Below are 22,811 nucleotides of genomic sequence, written 5' to 3' on the forward strand. Positions count from 1 at the left end.
GGAGATTATGTATTTCAGGGAGGATTTGCACTGATTTCTGTCAGAAGCCAGGGATCTATAGACCTGAGACCACTTTAGCGCCATTTAAAAGTCTTGCCTTAATATGGGTTGAGTGGGGTTGCTTCTCATTCTGATCTCCCAGGTTTAGTTTCGCTGTGCCCCCTACTCTGTTACAGCTCATTGTTGTTTTTTACACCCTTATAGCTTTCCTTTACCTACAAGCCGAGAAATATATTAAAATGCTTTTGAATAGCATATCCTGGATCTAGTTGTATTTAATAAAGGAAAAGTCTTGTTTTTTCTGCTGTAAACAAAAATCCTAGAAAAGAAATTTCTGAGAATATTGAGAAGCATCATATATACTTGCAATATATTCATTCATAACATACCCGTTGATAATAATGTTATGTGATGTGTTATATTCATATAATGCAGGTATATCAAGAGTTTCAGCAAGTCTTACTGTAACTGCCTCAAGCTTAGCTACTCACTGCTTGAAGGCCAGAACATGAGAAGTGAGGTGTGGTGAAAGGAAAGCAAGTTTATTCAAATGCTAGCAGTTGGGGAATGGCCAGGCACATTCCCTTAAAAGTCCATTCCAGCTTTTTGGGCTGAGTGAAGGGTTTAATAAGGAAAATTTAGTGTGGGAAATATACAGGAGTGGTGCTGAAGGGCGCAGGTCTACATTTATTGTTCAGAGACATATAGACTATCTTGAGTAACCTCCTGTCTGGAGGTCCGGTTGGTATCATCTTCACTACTTCTTGGTAGTGGTGGACTAATTGTTCGTGACTCCTCCTAAGCCTGAGGATTCGCAGCTGGTTCTTTATGCCTGGATTGTTTCAAAATTAGCCCCTGGAATTTCTAAGCAAGCACATAATTAGATAAGCGAGCACTGTGCGTAGGAGTGTCTGCTGGAAAAGGAGGGGAAACAAAGTTTCAAAGTATGTTTCAAGGCTAAAAGCAAGAAAGGAAAAAATATGTTTCAAAATGCATTTTGAATATAAGATACTTGGTTACATGATCTCACTTAATCTCCATAGCAATAAAATATACAACCCTTTAAAAAAGGTAGGTATGTTTGCCATTAAATTTGTCATTTCCAAAAATGAGGACTTGGCTTTATAAGTCATAATCAGGGAGGATATTTTGATATTAGTACGTATTATTAGTATCTCATTTGTTGTATTTGACTTAAATATTTTCATGCAGCAACATAGAATATGCTTACAATGGATGAAAAAGGAATATAAAATTATATCTCTTATGTTATAATTATGTCAGTTATATATCCATATGGCAAGCATTAGAAATGGACATGGCAAGAATAAAAATAGTTAGTGTTAGAGATTGTGGAAGTCTTATTCATTTTATCCTAATGTTATTCCCATGATTTTGTACAGTTAATGATATATACACAAAATCTACTCAACAAGCATTAACATCTCAGTTTTAATTAAAAATTTATTAATTTTATAGTTTTATTAAAATCTGTATATACATTTATACAGAGAAAGAAGTCTAAGATATATATGTTTATGTGTATATTTATATATTGAAATCTTAACCACTATTATCTCTGGGTGGCAAGATTTCAAGGGATTTTAAAAAATGTATTCTTTATGATATTTATATATATGCAGTTTTTAAAAACAAAGATATTTATTAATCTTATTAAAAATGACAAAGCTATTTTCATTTTGGAAAAAAGTCCCATGTGCTATAAAAACTAGATTTTCATTTAAAAATTTATCTTTTAGTAGGGCTGAGGGGGAAAAAAATGCTTATGTCCAAAGGAAAAAAAAATTCACCGTATCTTTCCATAAGTCTTACCCCTGTGGTAAAAGTACATAAAAATTGAGGACTGCATCTACTTAATTTCTCAACTAAATGTTAAGTGAGGATCATTTGGCATCAGAAGGTCTCATACTGTACTCAGATTTTTGATCATTTAACAGTAAATCTCAAACATTTAAATATTTGCCTGACTTATGTAGTTTATTAGAGGAATTAATATTTATGAAGGAAAGAGCCAGATACTTTATATACATGGTATTTAATGTCATAATGATGTTTAATCTCACAGCGACCCTGGTGCTGCTGTATCCTTCATTTTGTACCTATGTGAAAATGGAGTTGCAAGAGATTAAATAAGTGGAGCAGAGACATTTAACGGGGAAGTGGAAAAGTCTGAGTTTAAACCGAGCTCTGAGTAATTTGAAAGGCTTTGCTCTGTCCACTTTACAATGTGGCCTCCCATGAAGAGTAGACCCTTTCTGCTGTTTATCTTATTTTTTGCTCTGTATTTATACCATTTTCATTTGGTACTTGGTTATTTCAACAAAGGAAGGTATTGAAAAATACATGTGAAAATTAGTTATAATTCTCTTAAGATTTTAAGGATACCACCCCCACACTTTTGGCAGTCTGCAAATGGTTAAATTTGATGAAAAACTAATGAAGAATTACAGAGTTATTTGTTTGACTTTGCCACTTGGGACACTTGGCAAATGAGACAATTCATCTCAGTGTGTAGCTAGTCTCATTTCTTAAAGAAAATTAATTAATGCAGTTTGTCTTCCTTCCATATCTCTGATTATAGTCCTTTTATTATACCTTCACTTTTCTGCTTTACTTTTCTTCCCTGGAAATATCTGTTTTTCAAGCCTTCCTTGTTTCTTTCAACCTGGTAAGTAAAAGCAATTTTCCTTAGTGTGAGTATGTATTTGTAATTTTAGTATACTTTAGACAAGACAAAATCATTTGTACACTATCCCACAGGAAGAAAATTCCTAGGAATTTCACAGGCACCAATGCCGTTTTTAAAATGATGTAATCAATTTTCCCTTATAATTGTCTTTATTACTCTTTGTCTTCTTTTTGGCAAGAAGGGTTAGTACTGCGTATCTCTTACCAAGATTATCTTCTAGCACAATAGCTCCTTACTTAAATTTATCAACACCAAAATTTTGCTCAATACCTTTACATTTTTAAAAATAATAATACCTTTGATTTTGGAGCCACATTTGAGTTATTTTTGAAGAACAGGAATTGTTTTCTATAATTTTAACAATTACAACCAGAAATGCAATATCTTTTCAGGAAATGGCTTGAGCAGTTTGTTACTCAATCTTTATGAATATATTTTCCTCCGTTTTCACAGTGTGTACTTCTCATTTTAAATGTAGAATGCCTACATGCTCATTTTCTTTCCCTTTTGATATTCATCTGAAAAAGCAGGATTTTAGAAAATCCGGCTTTTAAATCACTTTTAACATTTTTTCCCCACCCCACAGACCCAGCAAGGAATCACTTTAAGAAGAATAAGATTGTTATCAATCATCTCCTATACCAATGCCATATGAAATTTTTTTAATCATGCTGGTGAGAACATGGAGAATTGGCATGAATATATTTAAAGCCAACTGAATAGCAAACGATATGGAAAATACAGGATAGAAGTGAAGTTAAGTAGGAATTAGGCAAATACCTTATGTTAAGATAGCAGTTTATATATTTATACTAAGATTAAAGAAAGGCAACATAAATTCATTGTTACAGATTACTCTGGTCTCTAGATTATTTTATAATATGTATAGAATATTGATTTTCATGTAACTAAAAATGAAATATAATGAAATGACTTGATTCAGCTGTGATGTGAATTACTGATTTAACCGTGGAAGGATTTTATTTTTCCTGAGATTTTGTAGTTTCTTCTATTTTTCTCATCAAACTAGGTTTTAGAATTATTAGGATCATTTCTTTCACTCACAACCTTTTAAAAAGTGTTGACTCTATGTAGATTACAGAAATATTATTCCATTATTTGCCCCTGTGATAGCTGATATCTGGCAGTTGAAGGGATGGTAACCTTTAAAATGAATAACCCTGTCATAATATCATGGGAGAAAACTGACAAGATGGTAAAAATATACTGGACTTTCAGGACCATTCTAGGAGGAGCAGTTTACAGATACTTTCATTAGGGAGATTTACACATGCTATGCTATTTGGTGTACTTTGTGTCAAGCTGAGGAGACAGATGAGGCGTATCAATCATGTTTGAGGATTCTAGAGATAACCCAGAAGAGTCTCTAGATTTCAGAGAATAGTTACGAGGTTGATTGGCTATTCTTTTCAGATTCTGCTTGCTTATTCCTCTTTTAAGTCTGTGTAGCTTTGTCATTCTAGGTTCTTTTGGGGTTGGAGTTATGGAGGGTTTTCCTTGTTGGCCCTAGTTCATTATGAGTTTAGTGTCCATGGGAGAGATCTTTGGTAGAGGATCTGAGGAGCAGGGAAAGAGACTAATTATAGAGGCGTACTTAGGGCATGAGCACATAGGATGTTTTGTTGAGGTTGTCTACCCCCGAGGCTTCCAGGGAGGGATCAGAAGAGCTCTAAATATTAAAAATGACAAATATGAGGTTTGCCTGTTTGTACAAATAAATTTGACATTCTGAAGTGATTCTGAATGTCTGAAGTGATGGAGTCATAAAGCTTTTTTTTTTTTTTTTGCGACTGAGTCTTGCTCTGTCGCCCAGGCTGGAGTGCAGTGGCAGGATCTCAGCTCACTGCAAGCTCTGCCTCCTGTGCTGGGATTACAGGCTTGAGCCACCTTTTAATAAAACTTTGGGGGCTGGGTGCGGTGGCTCCTGCTTGTAATCCCAGTGCTTTGGGAGGCCAGGGTGGGAGGATGCCGTGAGTACAGGAGTTTGAGACCAACCTGGGCAACATAGTGATACCCTATCCCTACAAAAAATAATTCTTAAAAATTAGCCTGGCATGGTAGCATGTGCCTGTACTCCCAGCTACTGGGGAGGCTGAGGTGGGAAGATCACTTGAGCCTGGGAGATCATGGCTCCACCACTGCATTCAGCCTGGGTGACAGAGAACCAGGCCCTACCTAAAACAAAATAAAACAAACAAACAAAAAAAAACAAAACAAAAGAAACAAACCCCCAAAATAAAAAAATAAAAAAAGCTTCAGAGGAGATGGGAGATGACTGTAGCAGAGCCTTCAGAGAGCAAGACGAAAGGCTATTTTTATCTTTCTTTATGAAGTTGAATTATAAATTATGAAAAAATGCAACCCTCTTACCTACTTAACAATTCTGTTTTAAAGTAGTATATACTCAGATTAGTTTTGTATGTAAAGCCAAACCTTGAGATCCAGGAGAAGTAACTGTCTTGCCCAAGGTGGTAAAGCAGGAACTAGAACTGGGATTCTTAACCCTTAGCCTAGTGTATTTGACACACATGTGGGGTTTAATACTTTGAGCTATTTATGATTTGCTGGTTACATTCTTTTGGGAAATTGTTGGTTTGAGATGTTAGAGTCCTGACATTCCACAAGATTTTATTTGATGATTACCTCGAACTGTAATCATATTAGAAAAGTAGGTCCGTTGCCACAGAGTATACTGGTGATCAAGAAAATTCACCAGATGGGTTTTATTTTATGTTATACAAAATAAATAGCAAGGATCTTTATGTAAAGTTACTAGTCTGAATTAACATTCAGAAAAATGTCACAAAGGGAACATTATTCAAACCAGAAAGATGAGAGTGCTTTGGAAAATGTCATGAAAGAAATGATGTTTCATTAAAAAGAAGTTTCACTGACTGTTTAGTCAGTACTTAATTATCTAATTTCATACTGTTCATGTTTCAGAGAGGCCTTTGCTGGCCACCCTATATAAAATAGTATCTTCTCCTTCCTCCTTGTACCCTACTCTGCTTTTCTTTTCATATACTTACTGCCATCTGACATGACAGTTACATGTCTGTGTACTTAAATATATAATACAATTAATGATATACTTGTTTGTTTTTTCTCATTAGAATGTAAGCTTTATGAAAGCAGAGACTTCATCTAGTACATGTCTGGTGCTCAGAAATGCTTGCTTGACTGTGGAAAACACCTTGACCATTCCTCAAAAAGTTAAACATAGAATTACCATATGACCTTACAATTTCACTCTTAGATATACAGAAGAATTGGACACTATTCAAACAAATATATAGCATAGTAACACTATTCACAACAGGTAATAGGTAGAAACAGCCCAAATATCCATCAATGGATGAATAAACAAATTGTGGTATATACCTATAATGAAATATTGTTCAGCCATAAAAAGGAATGAAGTTCTGATACATGCTATAACATGAATGAGCCTCAAAAACATCTTGCTAAGTGAAAGAAGCCAGACACAAAAGGTCACATATTGTATGATTTCATTGATATGAAATGTTCAGAATAGATAAATCCATAGAGACATAATGTGAATTGGTGGTTTCTAGGAACAAAGGGAGAGAGGAGAATAGGAAGAAACTGCTTAATGAGTATCGGATTTTACTTTATGGATGGAAGTAAATAGATAGAGGTGGTTGTTACACAGCATTGCACAATGTAATAACTGCCATTCAGTTGTTCACTTTAAAATGGTTGATGTTATGTTACGTGAGTTTTCAATAAATTATTTTTTAAATGCTTGATTAAGGAATGTGATCTGTTTGTTTTGAATCCCTGCTGTGTGTAAGTTATTGTACATAAGACTGCCCATTACTATCTCTACTAGCTGAGCAAAATGGAGGAATGGGAACAAGCAATGATTAGACTAGAATATCTGCTGCACTATTTGATTCAGATAGGAGAAGAAAAATATTTGATTGACATGGAACACACTTAGAAACAGTTAAAACCTGATGTAATATGAGGTACAGAGCAGAATAGGATAGCTGATGCATATGGAGTCTGTGCGCATGTGACGTTCACTTGTCAAGTTCAGAAATGCTAATTCTTTGGCTGTTTCCTTCCCATGGGGGCTGACTGCCTGTATGACAGAGCTCATTTTTCCTACTCTTCCTTACTTTACCCTTATTGTGGATCCTACATCACAGTTGAAATCCTTCCAGCTTGGGGGTGGTGGTGAAGCATTGCAGCACAAAACCAACATTTAATTGGCTGGAAGTATTGCTGTTGAGTGACATGATCTTTCTTCCTAGAGGAATGAAGGCGGAGAACAATACCAAGAAATTAATCCAGATTCTGTCTCAACATTTGAATTTATTCATTTACCTCATCAACCAGAAAAGCTTGCACTTCAAAATAGAACAAATTTCCAATTCTCATCTATTCAGCTAATCTCATTCTGTAAGTTTGTTGGGCTCCACAATGATTGTTGTATGAAGACTTTCTGCATTTTGTTAATCAGAATCTAGAAAAATTTAGACTGTTATAACCAAGTATCCAGACTTGGTGTTTTCCATAGTAAAGTATATCTTTTTATGTATGTTCTACAAAGTCCACAGAGTCATTGTTTTAAAAAAAAAACTTTTGAGTTTTACTCATATTCTCTTTTCCATTTATATCCACATATGATTAATTATTAGCAATGGTTTCTGTATTATAGCATCTCTAAAAATGGGGAAATATCTAACAGTAAGCCCAGTGTTACTCTGAAATGTAGATTGTAACTGCTTTTCCGTGTAAATTAATGAACAACCAAAATTTCTGTGGTATGTCATCTGTCATATAAATGACAGGAATGAAAGTTCAAAAAGAAACATTTCATTCTTTTAAAAGTGTCTTGAAATAGCTTGATTTTATGTTGAGTCGACTTTATATATGTAATGCAATATATCACAAAGAATAAAATAACAGAATAGCATAGACGTTAAGGCATGGGGTTATGGAACTAGACTTGAACTTGCATCCTGTCTCTGCTATTTGCTGGCTGTGTGACCTTCAGGGAGTCATTTAACCTCGATAATCCTCAGTTTATTCATTTATAAAATGAGGATGATCAACCTATCTGGTATGATAAACCCCTTAAAACATAGGGCCTCACATACAGTCAGAGGTGATTATTCTTTGAAATTAATGATTTTGAAAATAGAAAATATGCAGATTACCTTCTCTTTTTTCAGCTGTGAACACTTACACAGTAAAGTGTATTTTCTTTTCTGTATTTTTTTCCTTCTTGGTTTGCTTTTCTCTCTAGCTATTCTCACTGTTGTTTCATTTGATAGGAAACAGTCTTAGAAAGAATTAGCCTGCAAATGAAATGCCCTTTCCTCCTCGAGCTTCTGGAACCTCAGCTTTTGACTTGGTTCTTACATATGTATGCAAATGAAACACTGAAAAGCTGTAGAGGGATGTAAATAAAACATTGATTTCAATCATCAGATTGTTAGTGCACTAGAGAAATGTGCCAGACTGCTTTTGACAGAACTAGAACGAAAGGATTTTTTTAAAAACAGCATGCCAAATACTAATTAATTTTCTGAACATTTCAAGATTCCTACTGAGTTTATATTCCTGAGCCTTTCTGTGGAGTTTGTGACCTGAGATTAGTGCCAAGAAGTTGGTGATGAGGTCACAAGTGTAAAATTTTAGTTTTATGGCAAGATAGTTGGCATGAAGCCTTAGGATCTATGTATAGCTTAGTTACATGAGAAACAAGTGTCTGAAAAACAAGAGAAAGAGAAATGTTAGATATGTTTGCAAAAATTTCCCCAACTCTCATTAAACAAATGCTTTTAGAATGAATGCTTGTAGCAGCACTCTTGTTTCTCTTATATAGCTATTGTGGGATTGCTGTGGTAATCATTGTGACTGATAGTTCACATCTGGAGACTTGTAAAATCTGCATGTTGATAACCCCCATTTGGCTTTGCCTCATCTTCTGTGATAGGAGCTTGCTGCTTGCCTTTTTCTCTCCCTCAGCAAGGAGATGCTCAGTCTGATGGGTAAAAATGGTATCTCTTTATAGTTTTATTTTTCATTTCTTATATTATTCAATAAATGTTTTTAAAATATGAATCAGTTTCACTTTAATGGAGGCTTGCAGGGGAAGGGAAGAATAAGCAGATATGACAAGGATTGGAATAAGTGTGGAGGAACAGAGAACAGAGGGAAAGGAGAGATAAATTGAGAATTTGTGGTAGAATGGCAAAGATGAAGAGACTGGGGTGTGGAGTTAAGGGTAGGGGAGAATGGGAGAGAGAACAAGGAAGATTATTTTGAGGTTAGTATCAGTGATTATATACCTCTGCTAATTTAAGCTTTGAGATTCTGATTTTCACCTGCTGTCTACTGCCACGTGAAAATGTTTATTAGTTATGATTAATCAGCTCTAATAACTAGAGGTTTCGTTCCAAATAGAGAAATCAGAGCATCTACAAGAATGGAAATTCTGTTACATGCAACAGCAGTCACTAGTGTAAAATCATATTAAGGTTCAGATTTGTCATCCTCTGTGATTAGATGGATTTTTGTAATCCCAAGGAAAAGACATACTTACTATTTTTGGTTTGAGAGTTCGTTGTGAGGATATATGTGCAGAGTACTGGAAGTCACCATAACGGGTTTGTAGTCATTTATGATGCAAACATTGGAAATATGGTCGTTGTTATAGATAAACCAACTTATTTATAGTTAACAATCCAAAGTGGCTCTCCTTATTCCACCTGCTGTGTATGTATTTTCAAGAAAGACAATTTGATTGGGTTATCTTGCTACTCTGCCTTGAGTACCTCTTTTAATTGTTCTGTGAAGACATCTCAGAGGTGTTTTTTCCCCTTGTATTTAACCAATCTACATTGCTTTCACTTGTGCGTTTGAAACTTGGTCCTATCAGCTGTGGCTTGATTTTTTTTTTTTTGTTTTTTTGAACATGTACAGTGAGTCAGATGTGTGCCAGATGCTGGGAAGTCAGAAGTAAGCAAGATAGGCCCCTGCTCAAATGGAGTTTATAATTTGGCATTATGGTGGTGGTGAGACAGAACATAAACAAATGAACAAGGTGATTTCGGATGGTGTTAAGTCCTGAGAAGACAATAAATGAGGGTGATGTGATAGAAGAGTGACTTGGGGAAAGAGTCTGTTTTAGATATAAAGTGGTTAAAGTTCTGCCCGCGACAGTAATATTTTAACTGAGACCTCAGTGAGCTAAGGCAGAGGGAGTAATAACAAGTGTAAAGGCCCTGAGGTTGGATGGATTGGATTTTTTTTGAAATTTTGTATTATGGAAATTTTCAAACGTATATACTCATCACCAACTGTTTTAACAATTGGCAACTCATAGCCTATGTTGTTTCATTGATGAACCTTCCCATGCCATCCCACCCACATATTATTTTAGCATCATGTTATTTTCTAGACATAGTATTTTATCTAAAAATATTTCAACATGCATGCCTAAAAGATAAGGACTTTAGATAAGATACATTTTATGTTATGTTATGTTATGTTATGTTATGTTATGTTATGTTATATTATGTTATTTTGAGACAGAGTCTCACTCTGTTGCCCCGGCTGGAGTGCAGTGATGTGATCTCGGCTCACTGCAACCTCTACCTCCCAGATTCAAGTGAGTCTCCTGCCTCAGCCTCCCAAGTAGCTGGTATTACAGGCACATGCCACCATGCCTGGCTAATTTTTGTATTTTTTAGTAGAGGTGGAGTTTCACCATGTTGTCCAGGCTGGTCTTAATCACCTGACCTCCGGTGATCTGCCTGCCTTGGCCTCCCAAAGTGCTGGGATTATAGGCATGAGCCACTTCACCTGGCCAGGACTTAAAAAAAATATGTCTACCATTATTATAGCTAGAAAAAAGTTAACAATGGTTCTTTAATATCACCAAATGTCTAGTCTGTGTTTAAACTTCCACTTGTCTCCTAAGTGCTTTATGTTATCTGTTGTCACAATTACACAGCTTAGCAAACATCCACAGAACTTCAGAGGTATACAAGAATAATCATGAAGCCTAGGGGTCAGCTGGGTGGTCCAGCTGCTGTAAGCAGAGCTTGGAGGGACTCACTCATGTATATCTGGTTACCTGCAGCTGGACTAGATGATTTTATTAATCTTGATTTGTCTCTCTCCTACATCTTGGGCTTCAACTGGACTGACTTGATTTTGTCCCACATGTCTTTTCCTTAAGCAGGCAGTGTTGGGCATGTTTCCTGGTGAAGGCAGAAGGGAAAGAATAAAGACCAGTTGTGTGAGAGGGCAGGTGGGAAAGAATGAGTGATTTTCAAGCCTCTGCTTGCGTTACCTTTGCTGACATCCCATTGGTCAAAGTCAGAGTGGGAGGTGACTACAAAGATGCTGGAAAACTGGGTGAATTCAGGAAGGCCACTCATTGGATCTGTTAATGCAATCTATCTACCACAAATGATGTAAATAATTTTCTTTTGCATCTTGTTTTGAATCAGAATCCAAATAACTTGAAATTTCTAATAAACATTGAGAAGGCCAGTGCGGCTGGAATGTGGTAATGAGGGATAGAGTGATAGGTGAAATTTGGAGGGTATGGGCTACATTCAGTGTCTTATGGATCATGGGAAGGAGTTTGGGTTTTATTCTAAGAACAATTGGGAAGTCATGCTGGGTTTGGAGCTCGGGAATGACATGATCTGATTTGTGTTTTGTTTTGTTTTTGATAAATCTGAAGTATGTTTACATGTGGTAAAATACACAGATGAGTTTTGAGAAATGTGTATACTCATGTAACCACTACTCCAATAAGATGTTGAACATTTCATCACCTTATAAAGTGCCTTCATGTCCCTTTGTAGTCAGCCACTCCTCCCCACTGATCTGATTTTGATGGGGAGTTGTATAGCTACAAATATAAATTAGTTATGCCTGTTCCAGAACTTTATATAGTGGAATTACATGAATATATTCTTTGGTTTCTGGCTCCTTTCATTCAACATAATGTCTGTACAATTCACCATGTTATTTCTGGTACTAGCAATTCATTTATTTTTATTGCTGCATAATGTGTAATTGTTTGACTTTACTACTATTTACCTGTTGATGGTCATTTCAGTTGTTTCCATTTTTTTTTACCATTATGAATAAAGTTGTTGTCAACATTCATATATGTATGTTTTTAAACATATATTCATTTTTCTGGAGCAAATAGTGTAATTGCAGGGTTATATGGCTTAGTGTATTTCAATTTTATAATAAACTGTCAAACTCTATTTCAAAATTGTACTACCTCATTACTAGTCAAGGAAATGCAAATTAAGACCACATCTAGATGTTATGTCCACCTAGTAGTTTTATAGAAATGCCATTTAACACAGTTTTGTAGGGGATGACTAGGAACCATCATATCTTGCTAGTGGCAACATACATTGGAATAACTAATTTTAAAAATAGTTTGGCAATATTTTAGAAGTTGAACTTTTAACTTTATAACCCAGCAATTTGACTCCTAGGTAGGAAAATTCTCATACAAGTGTACTACGAGCTATGTTTTAGAATTTTGAGAGCAACACTTTGTAATAGGAACAAAACTGGAAAATACCCAGTTGTCCATTGACAAGATAAAGAATAAACAGTGCATATCACATATTACACAATGTTATACATAAGGGGAAAATGAATGAACTATAATTACATGCATCATTGATAAAGTTAATAAACAAGCAAAACTAAATAATATTTTATTCAGGTATAATGTGATAAAACTATGTCAAAAAAGGCAAGGAGATGATACATACAACATTAAGAATAATATTTCCTCAGGCAGGAGGCGGGTGAATGGCATGGGGGAGGTAGATACAAGTTATTGGTAATGTCCTGTTCTTGGATTGCTTTATAACTTAATATAGCCTTCAATGTGTCTCTTGGTATGCCAAGTATTATATTTTAAAAGATTTTACAGTTTAAAAAGCTGCTTTGGTTTTTGTGTAGAAAATGGAGACAAAATGAGGCAAAAGAGAGACTGATTTCATTCAAAGCAGAAATTTTTGCAATTATTGTAGGAAAAAAACTAGTGTAAGCCTTTTCCTTGGAAAGGAATGCTGTATTTTACAAGAGTGGATGGGCTTGGCATCCCATCCTGTACACTATGGTTTTTGGGTTAGTGATTGCCCATTCATACTTTAGTGCTTAGGTCCAAATTCCCATTAATGACTACTATGCCATTTATAAATTTGGAAATAATTTACTTAAAGTACATTTATAGCATTTAATTTGTCATTTATTCAGTATCTGATTGGCATTGCCTTAATTACAGGATTTATGTTATTACTTGGAATATAAATAAGAATAAATCTTTACTGATGGATTGATTAACTAATCCTGACTCTTCACATAAAGAGTCAACCAGGAAGAGCAGTAAAGTGCATCCTTGAGTAAGGTTGTTTGCTCTAATGTTGTTTGGTTACAAAGTTGATGAGGAAAAAAAATGGATTCCTGGCAGGGCCCACTGGGTAGAGTTTACACGTTTTCCCCATGTCGGTGTGGGTTTTCTCCAGGTACTCAGATTTCCTCCCATTTCCAAAGACGTGTACGTTGGTTTAATTGGTGTGTCTAAATGGTCCCAGTCTGAGTGTGGGTGTGAGTGTGCCCTGCCATGGGAGGGCATCCTGTCCAGGGTGGTTTCCTGCCTTGTGACCTTAGCTGCTGGGATAGCCTCTGGCTACCCACAGCCCTGAACTGGAATAAACAGGTAAATAATTATCTTACTTGTTTTTATTAATCTTTTTTTGTTTTTTGAGATGGAGTCTCACTCTGTCACCCAGGCTGGAGTGCAGTGGCGCATTCTCGGCTCACTGCAAGCTCCGCCTCCCAGGTTCATGCCATTCTCCTGCCTCAGCCTCCCGAGTAGCTGGGACTACAGGCTCCTGCCACGACGCCTGGCTAATTTTTTGTATTTTTTAGTAGAGACGGGGTTTCACGGTGTTGGCCAGGATGGTCTCAATCTCCTGACCTCGTGATCCACCCGCCTCGGCCTCCCAAAGTGCTGGGATTACAAGCGTGAGTCACTGCGCCCGACCTATTAATCTTTCTTAAATGTAAGCATAGCTCACATTTATCTCAATGTTTAATATTAGAAATGTTTTGGTCTTTATTTAGAAGTTTGGTGATGTTTTTGTGACCAGAAATATGCTATAGGAACTTGACTCTTGTTTATATCAATTAGCCTATGGTTGTAAGTCGATTTGCTTGAAGCCACAGTTTCCAAGAACCTATTGATGATGTTAAGTGAGGGTTTATTGTATTTCACTTTGTAATTTAAGGCAGTCTTTCTCCCTTTTACTAGTTTTACCTCTGCTGCATAGTTGTTGTCCCAGGATTTTCCTTTATCATCATCTGGGATCAGTTTGCTTCTCACCTTTTTGTGTGTTCTTTTTCCTGAATCCCATGTCTTCGTTTGTTTTGGTGTACTCTCTAATTTTGGTAGAGCACACTCTCCAGTATCTAAGACAGGGAACATAAGTGGTGTATTTTATCTTCACAATTAACTTACATTCTGATTTAGAAGTTATTTTCCCTAAGAATTTTAAGGCATAGGTAGATTCATTGTTCATTGTTTTCTAGTTTTCATGGTTGCAGTTGAGACCAGTGCTCTTTTGATTTCTGATCCTTTGTATGAAAGTTGGCTTTTTTTTAAACCCCCTTTTCTTTAGAAGCTTATAAGATCTTTATTCCCAGCATTTTTCAGTTTTACGACAATATGCTGTAATATGGATCTGTTTTGATTCTCTGGTGTTCAGGTATATTTTTTATAGCATTTACGGGTGAACTTTGACACTTTACCTCTTTCTATTAATGCTTTTCCCTAATCTTCCTTTCTCGATTTACTGTTACTGGGATTTTGGATCTCCTGGACTTGTCCTTTAATTTTCTTATATTTTTTCTCCTAATTTCATCTTTTTATCGTTTTACTCTACTTTCTGGGGCATTGCCTTAACATTATCTTTCAAAGCTTCTATTGAGTTTTTAATTTCTTCTATTACGTTTCTAATTTCAATAATTCCTTTTTTCTTTATTGAGATATACTTTATATACCATAAAATTCACTAATTTTAAAAAACTGTACATCTTAGTGCTTTTTTAGTATACTCACTAAATTGTGCAACCATCACCACTATCAAATTCCAGAAAAATTTCATCATCCCCAAAAGAAACTTCTACTCATCAGTCGTTCATTTCCCTTACTCTTGACTTCCTGACAATGCTGATCTACTTTCTGCCTCTATGAATTTGCCTATTCTGGGCATTTAATATAAATGGAATCATGTAATATATGTCCTTTTATTTCTGGCTTCTTTCACTTATAATGTTTTTAAGGTTAATCCATGTCATGGTATATATCTCCTTCTGTTTTCTCAGTGTTCTTTTTTAGTAAAGCCTGTTCCTTTTTCATTCAAACATGATTCTCTTATTATCCTTGAGGATATTAATGATTAGCTTTTTGAAATTCTCATATATGCGCATATTCTCTATTTTCCCCAAATTACTTTTTTTCTGTTTGCTTTCGTGCCTGCCTTTTATATTAGATATTTTCCAGAAAAAAAATCTGTCATTCTTACTTTTCTGCTTCTGTTTAAGAGTGAGGTACAATAAAACTTAATGCAAGCTCTCTGAGCAAGGGCAGGGCCGATTGACTATGCTGTTTACACATGGTGATCTGGCTGCACTGTATCCTTAGAGAATGCCTGATAGAATCCCTTTGGGTCTTTTGTTCTACCTTAGATGTAGTCAGTTTCCAGCACCAACTCTTCTACTTTTCTGCCTGAGGGTACGTGTTTGGCTTGATGTCGGTGTTCTGAGGGCCAAACATGTAAGCCTTTAATTCATTCACATGTGTTCATTATGGAACCCTCTAACCACACCTAGTATCTCCCAGCCCAGAGAACTTTGTTTTCTTCTCTTAAGGCTTTGCAATAAGAGGGAGGAGGAGTCTTCTGGGAGTGTAACTGCTTCTTAAACAGACTTTGAACCTCTCTTCCAGTTTTTAGCCTTGTCTTCATCTCAGGTTCCAGAGGTACATGGTACTTCTACTTTCTGAGCCTTACAGGGATTCTGATACACGTATAAATACGTTGGTTTGCTTCTCAGCTTTCCTCACTGGCTTAAGTTTTGCTTCTGCCAAGTCAGTTCTTTGGTTCTGCTAAGTCAGTTACCACTTGTTCATCTGCTTTCTAGCTTTTAAAACTTTGCTGTCTTTGCCTCTTCTCCTGATCTTTTTCCTTGTGAGTTTATATCATTTATAACATTTTTAAAATGTCATTTTAGTGGGATTTTGGAAGAGAGAAGATCTAAATTCATGTTTAATCCATCATGTTTAACCAGCAGTAGTTATTTTAGCAGGGTATTAATAGAATTGTATTAGTTTGCTAGGGCTTCTGTAACAAAGTACCACAGACTGGGTAGCTTAAACAACAAAAAAATTTATTTTATCATAGTTCTGGAAGATAGGAGACCAAGACATGGTGTCAGGAGGGTTGATTTCTTTTGAGGCTTCTCTCTTTGGCTTTTAGATGGCCTGCTTCTTTCACATTGTCTTTCCTCCACGTATGTCTGTGCCCTAATCTCTTCTTCTTGTAAAGACAACAGTCAGATTAGGGCTCACTCATATTGATGCAGGGCAGGTGAGCCCCCAAAGTGGAGCTTAGCCCAGGAGGGTTCTTGGCTTTGCCCAAGAAAGAATTCAAGGGCATGCAGTGGTGTTAGCAGCTTTTATTGAAGTGGCAGTGTACAGCAGCAGAGGTACCCCAAAGGCAGTGTTTCCCAAGTAGCAGCTCAGAGGCAGTCCTGCAGTCATATTTAGATCCACTTTTAATTATATATATGCAAATCAAGGGGTGGGTTATTCAGACATTTCTAGAAAATAGGTGACAACTTCCAGGTAGTTGCCATGGAAAGGGGTGGTAACTTCCAGTTATTGCCATGGCAATGGTAAACTGACCATTGGGCGTGTCTTATGGAGAGGTGTTTTTGCCTCTTCCCTGTTTTAGCTAGTCCTCAATCTGGTCTTGAGTTCAAGCCCTACCTCCAGAGTTGAGTCCTACTTCCTCAATATGACCTCATTTTACTAAATTACTTTAATTATCTCTTTAAAGGCATTATATCCAAATACAGTTACATTCTGAGGTATGGAGGATTAGGACCTCAACTTATTAATTCAGCCTATAATAAGAATATTTTTGACAGTTACTAAGTTACTTGACTATTATTTTTCAGCCTGTATACCTTTTTCATTTTTATTTCATTATAGTGTAAATAAATCTTTCATGTTTATAGGAATAATTATGAGCCACCTTCTCTTTTTATTTTTTTGTATTATGCATTTTCCAGATACAACAATGAGATTAATAATGTTTTAGCTGAGGCTCTTTTGCTTGCCTTAGGAAGTAACAAGAAGCCTAAACTAGCTTAAATAGAGTGTTCCTATTGAGAAGTCTAATTCCAAATCCTTTCTTTCTCCATTCTGATATTAAATCTTTTAATATCTTTTGTTAGAAACTTGTAAGATTTTCAGTGTTCTGAAACTTCTTGTTACTATGGCTTGATGTGAGTGTGTGTTCATTCGTGGTATTGGTCACTTGGTGGGCCTTTTCTCTCTATAAATCAGTGTGCTTTGGGATTTGTTTTGAATTATTTCTTTGATCATTTCCTCCCTGTTTTCTCTGTTCCCTTTTTTAGGAATATTTGTTATGCGGATATAACTTTCCTGGACTGGTCTTTGAATTTTTTCCCTATTTGTTCTTTGTTTGTTTCAAATTCTTCTCCTTTTCACTCTGCTTTCTGAGAAACTTCTTCAGTTTTATCTTACTGTCCTCCTAGTGGATCCTCATTTTTATTATATTTTAAACTTTCAGGAGTTCTTTTTGAGTCTGAAGTTGTTTATTTTTAAAAGTAACCTGTTCTTATTTTATGGTTGCAGTTTCAATCTTTATGTATTCGAGGATACACACACACACATTTTCTTTTTGTCAAAAAGTAATCTAGAAACATGAAAGTATACAAAACAAAATGTATAATTCAATAATGTATTACTAAGCAAATGTCTATGAAACTATTAATACCATCCAGGACAAGTAATCAAGTGCAGTTCTTCTATCCTCTCCTTTTTGCCTCCTATCTCACCAGGAATGATTTCTTCACCACTTAAGGTTCATAACTCCCACTGTTAAAGAATGGTTACGCAAGTCAGTCTTTACCATTATGTTTTATAAAGATAATAGCAACCATTTAACTAAAGAAATGTCAATGTATTTTTTAAAAGAAGAGTGATAGGGAAATCAAGAAGAAACTCATATAAGGTGGAGAATTGGAACATGATAGATATAATGTTTGATGTAAATTAATAGAATGATAGATATAAATAGATGTGATTTTGTGTTTCTTAGTTTGATTAGTGTATGGTATCTTATTGGGGGGCTTTTATTAGCTATTCAGGAAAGGCAGAATCTTTGAAGAAAGGTTTGTGATATTATATCATTCATTTATCAATCAATCATACATCATTTATTAAATGCTGAAGATTCAAAGATGCTTTGAGCACAGCCACTGCCCTCCAGAGACTCAAAGACATTCTCTGGCTTTGAATAGACCTTTCTTTAAGAGATATATCCTTTAAAGGTCAGAACATGAAGCATTAAGTTTTTACCCTTGCAAAAGAGCTGTATCTGAGACTGGCCTGGCAAAAGATTGGAATATTATGTTAATGTTCCTAGTGTTCTTTCTCATATTATACAGAAATCACACTCCACTGATTCTAAGGTTCAGTGGATTAGAGGAAAATTTTAAACCTAGGAAGATTAATTCAAATCCTATATTAACCTATTTGATCATTTCAGAGTATTATGGGATAATTTGTAATTAGTGATGAGCATTTGGAGTTCATGAGTAATCCTGTTTGGGTGATTGCTCCCTTGTTGTGCCCTTTCACGCTCCCTGTTGTTTCCAAGTGATAAATGATACTTTAGTTATTTATTGTTCAGGACAGTGCATTTTCTTCACCAAATAATACAAGCTCTTCCTAATTTATGTTAAACATGCATTTTTCCCTCCTAGGTCTTTTGTCACAGAGACTGTTCTAGGAAATTATATCTTTATTTCTGATGATTTTAACTGTAACATTTCAACCTGGATTAGGCTTTTGTTATACTGGGATTTTGCTTTTCTGCATCGCTAATCAAAGTTTCTAATGACATTTTGCATTTTGATGTGAATTGAAGATTGAGGTACAAAGAGTTCCAGCACATAATGACCTGTTCCATAAAGGTACTACATGGAAGGATAATGGTTTTTTGGAAAAGAGTTGTTCTGCATACTGTTATGAAAACTAAAGACTGGTAGACTTTTAATAATTATTCACAAAAGTACAATTTTCCAAGCTTTGAAAGATGAAAGTATTGGTGAACCTGTTCATTTTTCATTGTTGAAAATGGACTGCTTTCCTCATTCTGTTGAGATCTGGGATTCATGCTGGTATAGTTTTTGTACTGAGCATCTAAGATAGGTTTGATTTGTGAAGCATATTTTGGCTTCTCCGTTGATCCTCTAAATCTGTAGGCCTTAGGCTGAAATGCGGGGAAAATCTGTGCCTGTCATCTCCACATTTCGAGTCTAACCTTCTCTTAGTACTCACTTCTCTTGTGTTGTTCTTCACCTGTGAAAACCTCCTCTTTCTGTATTATTGCCTTACTGATTTTTGCCTTCTCAGATGGCTGTTTTACGTTCCAGTCTCTTGTAACTTCCTTCTTACAAATGAACTTTTCTTGGACTCTATTTCTTTAGGGCAAAATATAAGTTTTTCTTGCATTATTTTGTCAAAAAATGCATGCTGGTTGAGTTTATGCAATTATATTAGTGAATTCTATTGGGTAAAAATAAAGTTACACTTTAAAAAAGGGCATTCTACATATAATACCTAAAGTTACAAGGGTGGCTCTTATGGTAGAAATTTGGGGCACTGTTTTAGACCTTGGAGGCAGATACTTTTTTTTTTTTTGGAGACTGTGAGTTATGATTCTTTTTAAATTACATTGCATATCTTCTTCTTGGGCTTGCTTTTATCTTAGCTAAGACTCTGGTTGGCTTAAGCAAAATGTTGAATTTATTGTCATGAAACACTGGTATCTCACGGAGCCCATGGCAAGATGTTCAGGCTAAGCTGCATGAAAACATGAAAGAATGAAATAGAAAGTAGTTAGGAACCCAGCCAGCCACCTCTTAAGTCTCTCTGTTAAGGCCACATTGTCTCTATATTAGTTTCCTATTGCCACTGTAATAAATTACCACATAGTTAATGGTTTAAACAACTTAGATTTATTCTTCTAAAATTCTAGGCTGAGTGTGGTGGCTTATGCCTGTATCACAGTGCTTTGAGAGGTTGAGGCAGGAGGATCACTTGAGGCCAGGAGTTTGAGACCAGCTTGGGCAACATAGCAAGACCCCATCTGTAAGAAAAAGAGGAAAAGGAAAAAATTAACTGGATGTGGTGGTGCATGCCTATAGTCTCAGCTACTGTGGAAGTTGAGGCAAGAGAGGATCACTTGAGCTCAGGAGTTCAAGATGCATAGTGAACTGTGATCACACGACTGCACTCCAGCCTGGGTAGCAGAGTGAGACCCTGTCTCCAAAAATAAATAAGTAAATAAAATAATAAATGAAATAAAAAATTAGAAATTAAAAGTTCTGGAAGCTCAGAAGTTCAAAATTAATTTCAGGCTCAAATCAAGGTATCCTGCCAGGGCTGTGTTCCCTCTGGAGGCTCTAGGAGAAAATGTATTTCCTGCCTTTTCCATTATCTAGAGCTGTATTTCTTGCCTTCCTTGATTCATATTCTCTTCCTTCATCTTCAAAGCAGTGTGACATTTTGTTTTAGTTATCACATTGCCTTCTTCTTCTGTAGTAAAATCTCCCTCTGCTTCCCTCTTATAAGGTCACTTAAGATTATATTTAGGGCTTACCTGGCTAATCCATAATATTCTCCCAGTTTTTTTATTTTTTTGATCCTTAACTTGATCACATGTGCAAAGTACCTCTTGCCATATAAACCAACATTACAGATTCCAGAGATTAGGACTTGGATATCTTTGGGAGCTGTTATTTAGTTTACCATAGTCTCTTATTGCTACTTTTCTTTCTGCAGTTCTTCATGGTTCTCTTTTTTTTCTGAGGACTAGCTTTCTCTGCTTTGGCATACAGGTGCCAAGCATATATAACCAACAATGACGGCCTTGGGTCCTGGGTTCACAAGAGAATACTTCGGACTAACAGGATGATTGAGTATCAATTTCAGATTCCCACAAGAGGTAGTTTGAAGCTCTAACTTGGTCAAGTGTCCAATCCGGGTTAAGTTTCCTAGGCCAGGGGGAAGGCTCATGCAGAAAACATGACCTCAGACTTCACAGTCGTTGAAGAGGTGCAGTTCCTAGAGAAGAAAGGATGAGTAGTTGAAGTTGCTAATTTAGCTGTAACTAGAGGCAGAATAAATGCATGTTCTTGAAAATAATAATTGGAGTGTTTTGGTTGCACAAGGCAGGGTGAATCTAACAAGAAGTATTAGACATTTAATGATTATCATCCCTTTGCTCTTAAAACCAAATAAGAGCCAGTCTTAAAATTGTAACCCTCAAGATAGCATTATGAGAGATGAACTCTTATAAGTATGAAAAATGGAGGACGAAAGAAATGATAACCTGAGCTTAGATGGGGGAGAGGAGACATAGAGAATGAGATTCTTGTGTATCTTTAATGTTTGTTTCCCCTCAGATTGTTGATTTAAGTAGCTTTTGTCATCACTGAAATAAATAGATTCTGTGGGTCTTGGGGTTGCAAACCTGGACCTCTTCGAGTTGCATTGTAGATCTCCTCCTATAACTGCTCCCAGCATTTGTAGATTAGCTGCAGATGTGCTGCAGGGATCCATTCAGCTTTTTCTCAGAGAGGATTGTGTTTATTGCACCCAAACCATGCTCACATTCTTTGAGGATGTTTTCTTTTTGAACTTATGATCGTATTTTCATAGCATTCTTACTTTGTACCTTATCTCTCTGAAATAAAAAAATCTCTTATGGGCCAGGCACAGTGTCTCCCTCCTTTAATATCCTAGCACTTTGGGAGGCTGAGGTACACAGCTCGCTTGATCCCAGGAGTTTGAGACCAGCCCGGGCAGCAAAGTGAGAACCCATCTTTACAAAAGAAAAAAAAAAATTAGTCAGGCATGGTGGCATGCGCCTGTGGTCCCAGCTACACAGGACGCTGAGATGGGAGGCTCTCTTGAGCCCTGGAGGTAGAGGCTGCAGTGAACCATGTTTGTACCACTGTACTTCAGCCTGTGCAACAGAGTGAGACTCTGTCTCAAGGAAAAAAAAAACTTTCTCAGATGTTGCAGATTTGTTTCACTTTTCCGATATAACAAAAATTCTAAGTTTGCTAATGCCTGAGGCATGTCTTAGTTTTATATTTGCTTGTTATGTACAATTCCTAATGTTACAATTCCATAGTAAAGACTAATTGAGGATCTCTTAATTGCTAGCATTTGAGATAGAAGAAAATGACCATATTTAACAATATATTGCTAGTTGAGAAGCAAATTGCTACTACAACTGCCTCAGTGAATAGACTCACATGATGTGTCTGGTTGGAGGTAGATGCCAACAAATCAATAAATATAGAATTATTATAATAATTACAAATCAGTGTATGTATTTTTTTGAGACAGGGTCTCATTCTGTCACCCAGGCTAGAGTGCAGTGGTGCAATCACAGCTCACTGCAACCCTGACCTCCTGGGCCCAAGTGATCCTCCCACCTCTGCCTCCTGAATAGCTGGGACCACAGATGTGCACCACCAACCCTTGCTAATTCTTATTATTTTGTTTGTGGAGATAGGGTCTCACTATGTTGCCCAGGCTGGTCTCAAATTCCTGGGCTCAAGTGAGCCTCCTGCCTAGGTCTCCCAAAGTGTTGGGATTACAGATGTGAGCCACCATGCCTGGCAAGTTTTAAAATTTAACAAATAAAAGCATTCGTTTAGA

The 22,811-nt window shown here is 36.2% G+C and overlaps 1 protein-coding gene and 1 long non-coding RNA gene across 5 annotated transcripts in view; both read left to right on the forward strand.

Annotated features, from left to right (window-relative positions):
• TTC28 (tetratricopeptide repeat domain 28) overlaps positions 1–22,811 on the forward strand; it is a 723,416-nt gene that overhangs the window by 201,783 nt on the left and 498,822 nt on the right. The gene's annotated exons all lie outside the window — the stretch shown is intronic.
• Positions 1–22,811, forward strand: part of LOC126963996 (uncharacterized) — a 58,406-nt gene that overhangs the window by 29,104 nt on the left and 6,491 nt on the right. For both annotated transcript variants that reach the window (XR_007729276.1, XR_007729277.1), the window contains one exon: positions 1–22,811. This exon is cut by the window's left edge and continues 17,475 nt beyond it; it is cut by the window's right edge and continues 6,491 nt beyond it. This is a non-coding gene — a long non-coding RNA (uncharacterized LOC126963996).

This window comes from Macaca thibetana, chromosome 10, assembly GCF_024542745.1.
Source record: "Macaca thibetana thibetana isolate TM-01 chromosome 10, ASM2454274v1, whole genome shotgun sequence".
Taxonomy (NCBI): Eukaryota; Metazoa; Chordata; class Mammalia; order Primates; family Cercopithecidae; genus Macaca; species Macaca thibetana.